The 12,545-nt window shown below is 44.1% G+C and overlaps 1 protein-coding gene across 1 annotated transcript in view; it reads left to right on the forward strand.

Annotated features, from left to right (window-relative positions):
• The window catches only part of TMTC1 (transmembrane O-mannosyltransferase targeting cadherins 1), a 1,359,696-nt gene that overhangs the window by 677,498 nt on the left and 669,653 nt on the right, over positions 1–12,545 (forward strand). The gene's annotated exons all lie outside the window — the stretch shown is intronic.

Consider the following 12,545-nt stretch of genomic DNA (forward strand, 5'->3'; position numbering starts at 1 on the left):
CCCGTCTATGCAGTATTCCACATAAATCAGTCATATCTTTGACCAGTGAGTTTACAAAATGACTTCCATTGTCCGTTCCAATTTTTGTGGACATCCATGGGCTGGTAATATATATTTCAAAAAGGTGTCTATTACCACCTGAGCTGTTTCCTTTGAACACGGAAACGCTTCCACCCATTTTGTAAATGCGTCGACCCACACTAAGAGATACCTTTTACCTTTTACTGGTATTACCATATCTGTAAAGTCCAAATGCCACTCTACTCCGGGTCCCGTTGGAATTGGAATGGATCCAGGAGAAATAACTGGACCTCGATGTACTATATTTTTGGAACAAACTAAACAGTTTAATACAATTCGTGTGGCATAAGAAAACATATTTGGATGCCAAAATGAGACTTCCATAGCTTTACTCATGTCAGACGCTGATAAATGTAATGTCACATGCCAATTATAAAAATTATTTATCAATTCAGAAGTAGATCAGGAATGGTAGACAGCAGGCCTTAACACAGACTGGTGCCATCAGTGATCACAGTCAAATGATGTCACGTCCTGCCTGCCAACTAAGGTGAGAGGACAATTTGATGAACCTGAAAAACAAGAGAGAGGACTCCAAACGATAAATCAGAACAGGGCCTCTATGTAGGCCTCAGGGCATAAATGATAATAATTCACTCAATATCTGGTCAAACCCTTAACAAAATGCCATTAGCTTAATTCTATACTCAAATTTCATGCTTCTTGTGATAGGTAATACAGAATAAAATGAATTGCTATTCTGGCCTATCCCCAAACAGTATAGTCCTGTTCAAACACTTCTACATATATCCACATCCACAACCCTTCTATCTAACTTACAAGTGTACTTTCATAGCACATAATCATGTACTCCTGCCATGTGGTTATTCACACTATTCACACAACTTGCACATTGGCAGTATATCTTTTACAAGCTTCAAACATCTCAGTAACCTTTCAATGAATGGGAACTTGCTTCCATCTTCTTCACAATGTGATTCCCTATGATTTAAAACTTACATTTAGATCTTTATCATGGTACACCTCACCTCTCTGGACAACCAGGTTTAAGCGTCCAGCTAAAATCATGAGACATATGATTTATGGAGAAAAGTTAAAACAAGGATGATGTCAGCAAAGTAGGCAGGTGCCTAGAAATGTTCTATAGCAGCACAAAGCATTCTCATTCAAGGTACATTAACAATTTCTTAATCTGAGCATTCAGCTAAATTCCTTTACCCTGGAGGGGGCAATATCTCTGGAGTCACAATTGCCCAAGGTAAAGTAACACAGATATATATTTATCACAAGCATGATGAGTTAAACACATTAAGTAGTTTAGTAGACAAACGGTTCCTTGCATAAATCACATTATTAAAACAAAAGTCTGTAATTGTGAGTCTTGTCTGTCTGCCCTAGTTTAGACCGCAAGCTCCTTTGGGCAGGGACTGTCCCTTTTTTTTTTTTTTTTTTCCTTCCCAAAGCAACTTGTGCATGTAATACACACAAAGATCAGCAGAGGGAGCAAGTCATCAATAAAAGAAAGAAGAGTGACATCATAAGCAAACAACTGAACACTGAAACAACGAAAATCCACATGAAACCTAAAACTTATCTCTCTGAAATCTCAATTACCGTACAGAACATACACGTGGGATATTTCACTAGACAAATATTTATTGTACAAATCCTACTGAGGTAGGTACAGAGAATAGGCAAGAAATAGTTTGCAAATCTCATGAATAACTTAGGAATTTGCATCCCTCCCCTGCAGTGGAGGAAAACAAATTTAGTGCAATACAATTAAGCAGCTGTGATTTGCACTGCCTACGAGACTCATAAGGTTTGCATAAAAGGCAAATGAATCATGGCTACAGGCAGCTGATATGTCCCTGAAGAAAAGCACAAACTGGACCCTTTTTTTTTTTTTTTTTCTCCGAATGCAGGGTTTGTTTAATGTATCTGTGCAGAAGCGGGGAGGAAACAAGCTGCAACAAGCTGTCTCGGTAACTTTGACATAAGTTACAAATCTGAGTTTTAAAATCCAATGTTTTAGCTTTTGGGGTGTGGGATACCTTCTGTGGTTTTCTTTACATTCTTTAGGGACTATGGTCAGTAAATGAACACGATACCAAAAATCTCACAGTAAATTACAACAGATGCACCGTGCTTTGAACCCAAGTGCAGCATGGAGCTATAAGAATACAAATGTTAAATCTAATGTAATAAAAGAGAAACAAAGTGAGGCAACCCAGGCAGTTGCCTAGAAGGGCACTGGGATAGCACAAAATCCTGGTATACAAGGTATATAAAATTTGTAATAACTCCATAATCCAAAAACTTAGCTAAATAATTCCTATTTATTTATTTATTTTAAACCTCAGAAAATGCCGTCATGCACCTTTCAGTAAATCACAAAGTTGAAAGTTAACATAGCGTGACAAAAAAACAGCTGGAGGAAAATCAAGGCTACATTCCTGAAGGGAGGCTTTGTATTTAACCTCCGTAATACTATACCCATAAGACTTAAAGAAAAGCATGAATTGTCATACCCTTTTTAACAACCAGATTCAAGAAAGATAAATAACATTATCCCCAGCAACGAAATCCTGGTGCTGCATATACAAAGCTTGCACCGTCTGCTGTAGAAGAGACAAGAACCTCAATATCAATATTAATATTAGCCATTTTACATATAGTACAATAGTATTGCAAATAATAGCAAAGAACAAAGAGTGCAAGAAAAAATAAAAAATAAAAAAGAGAGATTGCAAGCAGCGTAATGAAATATAATACAGAAGAGAGAATGACGTCAAAAAAAAATAATACTCACACAAAAAAAAAAACCCAGCAGTCCCCGTCTTCAAATCAGAAGATTGCAGAGCACCTCTCACGAGCTGGCCAGTATCGTAAGACCGATGCACTGTTGATCAATCAACCACGCTGGCTCCTCGCACGAGATCAGAAGATTGCAGGGGCACTTCTTACGAGCTGATCAGTATCGTAAGACCGATGCTCCTGGACTCAATCAACGGCTCCAAGGATTGGAGTCCCTTCGTGCAGGTCGCCAATTGTACAAAATCCACAGTTGTACTAAATCCAAAACTCAGTTTATTCAGTTCATAGTATATAAAAAAAATATGTAGAAACAAATGGTACCAAGAAAAAGTTTTTATTCAACTGTCAATGCCATGACAGAGCTACGCAACATTAGGTTGCCTAGGAAGCAAGTACAATCTCATCAGTTACAAAGCTGCAGTTATAATTGCTTGCTACTACATTTCACCTTCAGTTTATATACAGTTTTTTTCTTTTCATCACACACTGCTCTATTCTTTTCATGTGAATCATGATTCTCATACAGGCCATCTGGCGTCTTCCTTTCACTCCCTTTTTTTCTTATCTGCAAAAGTTATAGCCACAAGTCAGTTCTTTTGCCAATCGTTGTTCTCTGTTATTTCTTTCCTTATGAATCATGCTCACATGTTCATTCTGCAGACCTGTGCACATTCTGTACAAGGTCAATTATATTTCAACTGCTGCTTGTCCAGCAAGCAACCATTTTCTTTCTGCTTGACTCCATTTTGTATTGCCAATTATTTACAGTTTGCAGTCTTTCATCTCTCTGCCACAGTGGAAGACTGCATTCAGCCGGTCCCGTACCGCCTGCCATTCCCGCTGCTTGGTAGTAGCAGCAAGTCTCTGGCCTGTGGGAGCGAACAGATGAGTGTGTCTCCTGTCTATCTCCTGGACCAGGAGCTCGATTTCCGCATCGCTAAAGTTACCCTTGCGGGTCGGAGGCAGCCTCGGTGCCATTGTAGCAATGCGATTCAAAAATCCGGAGAAAAACGCCTAAATACTCGCCACAGACGCCTATGTTGAAAGGAGGATGGGCGGGCTTGAGATAAGCGTTGATTTTTTTGATTATGGACAAAATCCCTACACGTGCCCAGCTGCTCCAGCGATTTGGCGTGCGCTATTTCGATTATGGGCGGAGCACTCTGAGCGTCCCCAGCTGCTCTGTGTTGTGGGCGTGATTCTGATTATGGCCGGAGCCATATGGGCGTCCTCACCTACATTCCTTTTAGTGCTGGCCTTTTAAACAGGCTGTTTGCTTGCACTTTACCGATTGTTCTTTACATTAGGAGGGGGTGTATGCGTTTCAACACCTGTTTGTTTGTAGGGTTTTTCTTTTTTGTGTCATCTGCTGGGGGGTTGGCCTCGCCACCTCTGTTTGCAGTGTTCCACATCCCTTGAACGCCATTTCCGCATCAGTGACATTTCCCTTGCAGGTGGGTGCTTGCTTAGAATCTTGCCACACATGTTCAAGGTAAGCTCATACTTCTCAGCCACTTATTCAAGGGCTCCCCATTCTCTGGATGTGCTTTGCATTCAACTGTTACTTCTATTTTCACCAGTTTTGCTGTGCAGTGGAGAACGTTGAGGGCACTTATTGGTGCTGCTTCAGGGCTGTACTGTGTGGTGTTGCTGTTGAAGTTGCTGGACCATATCATGTTGAGCCTCTCGGACTCCCCAGTAGGTTCCATGCTTTATGTTCTGCACCCCAGTCCCCATTTATGAAGTGCTCACCCATTCTGAAGGTTGCTGGGAGGGGGGGAGGGGAAGAATATATGCAATGAATGTCTTTTCCACATTATTGAGCACACTCCTATAATTCCCCATAGTTATGGAAGTGAAGCATTTCTAAGTTGTAGTCTGCAAACGATTTGCAAGGTGGCCATAGGTACCTGCCTACTGAGCCCTTCAGTCATGGTGATGGTGAGGGTGTTTGATTACAGTTCCTAATCCAAATTACCTGCAGCTGCCTACAGCCTGGAGGCTGGCGTGGCGTAGTGGTTACAGCACCAGTCTTGTAATCCACAGGTTGCCAGTTCAAATCCCAGCTGCTCCTTGTGAACTTGGTCAAGTCACTTACTGTCCATTGCATCAGGTGCAAACTTAACACCCTCCTGGGACTGAGACAGATCCAGAGTACCTGAATGTAACTCACCTTGAGCTACTACTGAAAAAGGGGTGACCAAACTCAATATAAATAAACACATATATATTTGGGTGCCCTTCTGTACATGTTGTATTATATTGCAATTGTGCTGATATAAATATCCATCAAATACTGTGACCATTGTTTTCCCTTTTGTCCTCAGCACTACATACCATTGTTGATGCATTGAATGTGAAAAGATTACCCAGCTGCTTGTAGCTCCTTGGTGGCCCCCACCAATGTGGTGTGGTTGTGGGTAAGGGTGTCTGGTGATCAGAGAGCAAACATCGTCTATGCGCTACCTAGGGTTATCTGCAAGTTTCTACTTGGCAGATCACAAGTGCTACACAACAAATCTATTATTTACAGCACTCTGTGCTGTGGGGCTCTATGGTAAGGGGGAGGGAGAGAGGCTGGATGGCCATTTGTGTTCCTCAACACAACCTGCACATACGGCCATGCAGGTTGGAATGAACAGGTGGCCTTCTGTATGGCCACAATTATCACAGATATGCATCAAATTTCTCTTTCACACTTCACATTTCATGCAATGCATATTGCTGCCTCCTCTCACATCAACACCAGCATTTGATAATATGTAATGCACAAGGTACAGACACACAAACCCTGTTATATGCAATATAAAAAACGTATATTTAAACATGGGGACACAAATCCCCAAAATTACTAATCAGGGGATAACTCTTTTAATTCCAGAGTCACTTTTAATATCGACTACACAAAGACTCCAGTATTTTTTCTTTATCACAAAAACATTTTATTGTATTGCAATGCCCGCTAACCTCACTAGCACTGCTGCCTACTATTAAAACCTCACACATTCACTCCTCCGCTCACCTTGCACACCTGTATTTAATTTAAATACAAAACAGTTGATTTTACATTTTAAACTGCATACTTATACTGTTTCGTATTGTGTATATGTTTTGCCATGCTTATACTATATCATACTCAAATAATCAAAACTCAGTTCTGCCAGCAAAATGGTCCTTTTCCTACAAACGCCACGCCTTCCGCATGGACGCAGTGAAAATGTTTCCACATAAATGCTGGATGACTGTTCTTCATGGACAAACTCTGTATATCCGTTAAACCTCCGTTGGCTGTTCAAATACACCACCTCCAGTCATTAGTATGCATCACAATACAGGTGCTGTGTGCTCAGTGACTAACTCAACAGTCCACCATATCTGTTTCATGTTATGCCGGCTCCTCAATGCAGGACCGCATTTCACAAATCTTCCTCAGGAGGAACCACCATCAAATCTATAACAGTTTAAATATTACCATTACTATCATCAATACTTCTCTTACAATCTTATAACGCTATAACATTCCAACTAACACTTACTTGTTCTACACCTCCAGTGGCTGCATGCCCGATTGAAACTCCCTTAGGGCTGAGCCACAGACGCCCAGGAAATCACTGCACCTAGCACATCTATTCTGCTTTTAAAAGGGAAACACTGGAACACCTCCCTACATCCTTAAAGGGGAAATGGCTTACACCCATTCAACCTCCAAATTGAGCCCGTTCGGGGCTACTGTCCCCCATGAAAAAATATACCGTTGTTCAATCACCAGCAACCTGGCACTAACATCACCACCCCTGTTAGATAAAGGAAAATGAGTTATGACAGCGCACTGAAGTTGTTCTATAGTATGATTGCATTTGCATCCAATGTTTCACCAAAGGATTTTCCTGCCTATTATGTCGCAAATTACTAATGTGCTCTGCCAAATGATTTTTAAGTTGTCTTTTCGTATGTCCTATGTAGTATAAACCACAAGGGCATCTGATACAATAAACAACACATTCCGTATTACACGAGGTGTGATGTCTTAAACTATGCCATTTGCTGGTGTGAGGAATAGGGATCGTGGAGGTGTCCCATTGATATCTACAATAAACGCACTTGCCACACGGGGAATGCCTGCCCTCCACTATGGGACTACTAGATCTTTTAAGCAACTCCCCGACGTTCGCCTGGCGTTTATATGCCACCTTAGGGTGCTCGTTAAACACTGGGTGAACCGAGAGAACCTGCCAATGCTTATGAATTATAGAGCTAATACTTGAAGCTTTTATTGAGTAAGGGATAACACATGCCAAGGTGCAGTGATTTCCTGGGCGGCGTCTGTGGCTCAGCCCTAAGGGAGTTTCAATCCGGCATGCAGCCACTGGAGGTGTAGAACAAGTAAGTGTTAGTTGGAATGTTATAGCGTTATAAGATTGTAAGATAAGTACTGATGATAGTAATGGTAATATTTAAACTGTTATAGATTTGATGGTGGTTCCTCCTGAGGAAGATTTGTGAAATGCGGTCCTGCATTGAGGAGCCGGCATAACATGAAACAGATATGGTGGACTGTTGAGTTAGTCACTGAGCACACAGCACCTGTATTGTGATACATACTAATGACTGGAGGTGGTGTATTTGAACAGCCAACGGAGGTTTAACGGATATACAGAGTTTGTCCATGAAGAACAGTCATCCAGCATTTATGTGGAAACATTTTCACTGCGTCCATGCGGAAGGCGTGGCGTTTGTAGGAAAAGGACCATTTTGCTGGCAGAACTGAGTTTTGATTATTTGAGTATGATATAATGTATAAGCATGGCAAAACATATGCACAATACGAAACAGTATAAGTATGCAGTTTAAAATGTAAAATCAACTGTTTTGTATTTAAATTAAATACAGGTGTGCAAGGTGAGCGGAGGAGTGAATGTGTGAGGTTTTAATAGTAGGCAGCAGTGCTAGTGAGGTTAGCGGGCATTGCAATACAATAAAATGTTTTTGTGATAAAGAAAAAATACTGGAGTCTTTGTGTAGTCGACACAAATCCCCCCCAACCCTACAAATCCCCCCACCCCCCCAGTCTTTCAAGGGCGGCCATGCCCTGTGTGTAGTGCCCTTTGTAGCAGGGTAATGAGCAGCGCCAGAAGCACCCTCAGTGGCCTGTGGAGCTGCTCATTAACCTGCCTTATGGCTCTGAGCTCCTGCAGCACCTGGTTCTGGCCATCTACCAGCTGGTTCTGGCCATCTACCAGCTGCTGCAGGAGGCGCAGGGCTGGAGCTGGCCCAAGGAATGGAGCTGGCCCAGGAGCTGGAGCTGCAGGTGGTGAGGGCGATGGAGCTGCAGGTGGTGAGGGCTTCTCCATAATGCCCTCATTAATGATGAGGGCCCCCTCCTCCTCCTGCTGGGCCTCCTCAGCCGCCTCCTCCTCCTCCTGCTGGGCCTCCTCAGCCACCGCCTCCTCCTCCTCCTGCTGGGCCTCCTCAGCCGCCTCCTCCTTCTCCTGCTGCTGGAGCCCTGTGGTTGAGATCAGCACATGCAACGTGGCTTGCATAGTGCAGGAGCTGGGTGGCCTGAGGCGGGGGATGGGGAAAGGTGTGGTGAGGCATGGCCTATACCCATGGGGACTGAGGTGCCTCAGATGACATGACAGGGAATCCTGGAAGGTGCTCTGACACAGAACACACAGGACATGTTGGCAGACCACACTCATTGGTGACCAGCATGTTTGCATTATGATATGTGACTAGGGTTTGCTCACACGTTTTTGTTCTTTGTATTGTTTTTGGGCGGGGGGGGTGGGGGTTAGCACATAACGTTAATATGAGGCAATGACATCCACTAAAAGTAGACCTCAGGCAGGACTAACAGGAACCAGTATCCACCCACCCCTGAAAGGGGGATACTAAAGTGAGGCATGTCATCTCATTCATCTCGGAGGAGGTTGGTTGAATGTTGCAGCCACACTCATGGGAGGGTACCTGCAACCTGAGGCCTTGATCTGGGACAGAGGTGTTATGACTTACTCGTTGCCTATTAGCCACATGGAAACTGATATTGTACAGTGCATTTGCATTATTCAATAAATACATTTACAAATGAGTACAGGTGTCCTGTTTGCAATACTTATCTCAAGCCCTCAGGTGCCATCGCACTGCCTTGATGATGTCAGGGCTCTCCCGCCTTACTCGACGGAACCTCCTGCGCAGGGACTCTAAGTCCCTGTGAATGCCAAACCGTCTGTAAGATATAAGTTTGTACAGCAGGAGTCAGGGGATGGTCATTCTTGGCTTCAGCACACATATTCATTTGTAAATCCAATAGCAGAGAGGCACAACACTGTGGGGGGGGGGGGGGGGAGTGGGGACATTCCATTGGTACAGATGATGTCATAGAGGTGGCCATGAGACCAGAAAGTACCGTTTGTATGCATTATTGTAGGGATGTGGGAATGGTGTTCCTTTGCTGTACATACATTTTATTACTGATTGTGCATGTACACATATTACTCATTATCCTTGAAAGCAGACTCCAGTTAGTGCTTACATTGATGACGGAGCTTTTATATGGGAGGGGGACCTGATGGGGGGGGGGGGGGGCGGAACAAACACTTACCTTTCCATCCTGTCCCTTATGCGGGACCAGGCTCTCATTGCCTATATCCTGGGAGGCAGGTGGTGGTGGTGGATAAACAGCCGGTGCCTAAGGCACAGCCACACCAGCAACAGGCTCTCGGCCTCACTATAATTAGGCTCTCTCCGGAGCTCCTCCATTTTTCTCAGTGAATAAGCGTTGGAAAACAAGCGCCTTATATGGATGCCCTTGCGTGACGGACGTTGTTTCGTGCACAGCTCCATATATGGATTACCATCCCATATACAGCCGAGTCAGCACGTGGATGCCGTCGTAAGCATAGAACTCCCTGACGTGCATGAATGGTTGTTATGCGTGCTGTCCCTTGATGCGTGCGGAGCTTGCCTTATATAGATCAGTATGAAGATTGCGAACCTTTTCATGTATACACAAAATGCATATAGCTGCATGTTCCTTAGGTACAGTGCATGTAGTTCCAGACATCCAGATATGGGAAATATGAGGAATATTCGGTGGACCGGCATGATGCTCCTGTAGTTTACGCTTATGAACGTTCCTCGTATTTCCCGTACCTGGATGTCCGGAATTGCATGCACTGTACTTGCGGAACAACTAGGTACATTCTTTTGACTATAGTTTATGCGGGCCAGATTTGGTCATTTTCAACTGCGATAATCGAATGTCTAAAGGCGCCCTTTTTACTACCCTTTGTGTGGCCATTATTTGGGCGTTTTGAACAGCCATAATCGAATGTCTAAGGACGTCCATATTAGTTTTCGATTATACCTACCGGATTTTGCCCGACTTCGCAAGGGCATCCTAATTCATACTTGGATGACCTTTCGATTATGCCCCTCCATGTCTTACAATGTCAAAGGCCTTAATATGCCTCAGAAACATCAAAACCTTTTCAAAGAGCTGTCTCAGCTTAGACCACATTTAGTGTTTTTGCAGGAGACCCGTCTTCGCTGAGTGCATGAAAGGCTTCTCTCTCGCTCCAGTTATCCCATTGCCTGCTTTGCCTCATCTGTTGAAGCCTCTAAGAAATGTGGAGTGGCTGTGTTGATACATTCTTCAATACCAGCTCGGATATAGTTAAGGTTAAGCGAGACCCAGGTGGGCGCTTTTTATTTGTACACATTATCATTGATGAAGTAGATATTACCCTGGCATCAATATATGCTCCAAATGACCATCAGGAGGCCTCTTATGCTCTTGTGAGGAACTCTCTATCCCCATTTATTCAAGGTTCTTTGATCCTGGGAGGGGATTTCAATGCAGTAATGAATCCGACCCTAGATCGTTCAGGGGCTTCACACACCGTTGATAGCAAGCAATCGTTAGCTCTGGGTGCTTTATCTCACTCGCTGGGAACCTTGGACATCTGGCGACTCACTCACACGCGTGATAGGGACTACACTTATTATTCACCTATGCACGATTCTTACTCACGCACTGACTATATTTTCTTGGACACCAGCCTAGTAGAGAGGGGACCGGAGGCGGGAATTGGTAGCATAACTATATCGGATCATGCGCCGATCTGGGTCTCTTTACCATTTATTAGGGCAGAGGTTAAGGATAAAAGAGGGACTTTGAAGACCAATGTTTTACAGGATGTTGATGTGGTGGAGGGCTATAGGAAATTGTTGAAAGAATATTTGGAGATTAATATTGACTCAGGCCCCCGCTAACTACCGTATGAGACGCTATGAAGGCGGTATCTAGGGGATACTTTTTGCAAATTGCTGGTAAGCGTGCCCGTCTTCAGAGGGCCCAGTTAGCAAATTGCCTGGACAAAATTCATCGTTTGGAGGCTAGCCACAAGGAAAGGGGTTCCCCCCCAAACTGTGCAAGAGCTACATAATCTCAGGCTTCAACTAGACTCCATTATTCGGAGTAGCTCAGCACGTTGCAAGCGAGAAATAAGGTTTGCTGTTATGAATTTACTAATAAAGCGGGGCATATTCTTGCCATACGGTTGCGCAAGCAAAAAGTTGACTGTACAGTAGTCCGTATCCAAGATGGTAAGGGTGACTTTTGAACACCTCAACACTGATACATCAGCGTTTCAGGTAGTTTTACCAAGACTTGTACTCGCAGGAGAACCACCCTACTCCAGAGGCTATTACCGAGTATTTGGCATCTTGTAATCTCCCTTTGCTAACCTCTGCACAGAGAGCAGATCTAGATGAACCATTAGAGATACAAAAGGCCATTAAAAGTCTTCCTTCACATAAGTCGCTGGGTCTAGATGGGTTCCTAAACGAGTTTTATAAGAGGTTTGCCCGTGAGCTGGCTCTGCTTCTTGCCGATTTACTTAATCGGGTCAGAACCGGAGCAACTTTGCCCCTCTCACAGATGGAGGCCTGGATTGCAGTAATACCAAAACCGGATAAAGATCATACGGAATGTGCTTCATACAGGCTGATACCTATCTTGAATACTGATGTTAAGATTTTAGCAAAAGTTTTAGCAAATCGCTTGGCTCTCCTCTTGCCGTCACTTATACATCCAGCTCATAGTAACATAGTAACATAGTAGATGAGGGCAGAAAAAGACCTGCACGGGCCATCCAGTCTGCCCAACAAGACAACTCATGTGTGCTACTTTTTGTGTATACCGTACTTTGATTTGTACCTATGCTTTTCAGGGCACAGATCGTATAAGTCTGCCCAGCACTATCCCTGTCTCCCACCACCAGCTCTGGCACAGACTGTATAAGTCTGCCCAGCACTATCCCCGCCTTCCACCACCGGCTCTGGCACAGACCGTATAAGTCTGCCCAGCACTATCCCTGCCTCCCAACCTCCAGTCCCGCCTCCCACCACTGGCTCTGGCACAGACCGTATAAGTCTGCCCCGCACTATCCCCGCCTCCCAACCTCCAGCCCCACCTCCCACTACCGGCTCTGCTATCGAATCTCGGTTAAGCTCCTGAGGATCCATTCCTTCTGAACAGGAGTAGTGTATGTTTACATTTGTTGATCTTTGTGGTATGCTTTTTTAAAGAGATGGGTCTTCAGGGCACAGACCGTATAAGTCTGCCCAGCACTATCCCCGCCTCCCACCACCGGCTCTGGCACAGACCGTATAAGTCTACCCCG

The sequence above is a fragment of the Microcaecilia unicolor genome, chromosome 9 (assembly GCF_901765095.1).
Source record: "Microcaecilia unicolor chromosome 9, aMicUni1.1, whole genome shotgun sequence".
In the NCBI taxonomy this organism is placed as follows: domain Eukaryota; kingdom Metazoa; phylum Chordata; class Amphibia; order Gymnophiona; family Siphonopidae; genus Microcaecilia; species Microcaecilia unicolor.